The sequence below is a fragment of the Grammomys surdaster genome, unplaced genomic scaffold (genome assembly GCF_004785775.1).
Source record: "Grammomys surdaster isolate TR1022 unplaced genomic scaffold, NIH_TR_1.0 145, whole genome shotgun sequence".
Taxonomy (NCBI): domain Eukaryota; kingdom Metazoa; phylum Chordata; class Mammalia; order Rodentia; family Muridae; genus Grammomys; species Grammomys surdaster.
In genome coordinates, this window is record NW_021604603.1 from 1,174,798 (window position 1) to 1,175,983 (window position 1,186).

Consider the following 1,186-nt stretch of genomic DNA (forward strand, 5'->3'; position numbering starts at 1 on the left):
TGGGGTAGGCTTTGATGATGCAGGTGTCTCTGAGTCATTTCTGTTCCTGTGGTAAGTATCCCCCCACCCACATTCCTGTAAGGAACACCAATAGGACTCATTGAGTTACCACGTTGGACTTTGGTGGTCTCCTTACTTTGCTCTGTTGTTGGCTCCCTAGCTGAGTAGACATTTGCTCACATCTCCCCAGTAATAGTCACACAATGCACAGACACACAACTACATAGGCAAGTTCATCTAAAAGCTGCTCTTAGAAAAAAAAAAGTAGAATAATATTGGAGAAGCTTTTCTCAAATAAGCTCTAACCAGGTCAACTCTGTTTAGCTTATGAGACTGGGAGCATTCAGGGTGTCATAGGCTTGAGGGAGCTTCTAAAGGACAATAGTCCAGGAACCAAGCAACTTCCAATAAGCCAGGAATTATCAGCACACTGCCTTGGCTTTCTGAACAACCAAAATACCTCTCTAGGGTGAAAAGACTTTAGAATTTCTCAGTTTTCTTACATAGAATTCAGCGTGGAAATCATTACGTGCCTTCTTCCAAGAAGGAAATCAGCTTCAATTTCTGTTCCTCCAAAAAACTCTTTGGTAGGGCCGATGCCAGCAGCACAACTGGCCAAGTGGGATCCAAGACTACCCACTCTGCTTTCCAAATGCAGGGCTCTCTGGCTGGTTTAGACACATGGTGTCTGGAAAGCCCATCAAAGGGAGCTACTGGAACCAGGAAGAACCTTCTGACAGGACAGTAATCAAACAAAGGAATATGTCTACAAGAAGACAAAGTCTTAACTTGTGAGGAATGTGGAGTGCACTAGGTACACCTTAAGGGGACCCCCCTGAGATCTGGGGAGTCATGTCTAAACTCCCCATCTGCCTTTCATCCGCCAATTACATCCAAGGCACCGTTCACAGCAGTGAAATGAGATGCCCAAATTAACTGTGTGCTAACAGCATCTTAAATTACCATCGTCTAGGTGTTTCAGGTTGGGCCAACAACCTAACCAGGGAGGCCCAGGGTGAGACTGTGAGGTGCCAGGACATGCCTTACCTCTTGCAAGTCTGATGTGGTATGGTGTGGTGTGTATGCAGTGGTATAGTGTGGTATATGTATGTAGTGTGGTGTGTATGCGGTGGTATAGTGTGGTATATGTATGTGGTGTGGTGTGGTGTGTATGCGGTGGTATATG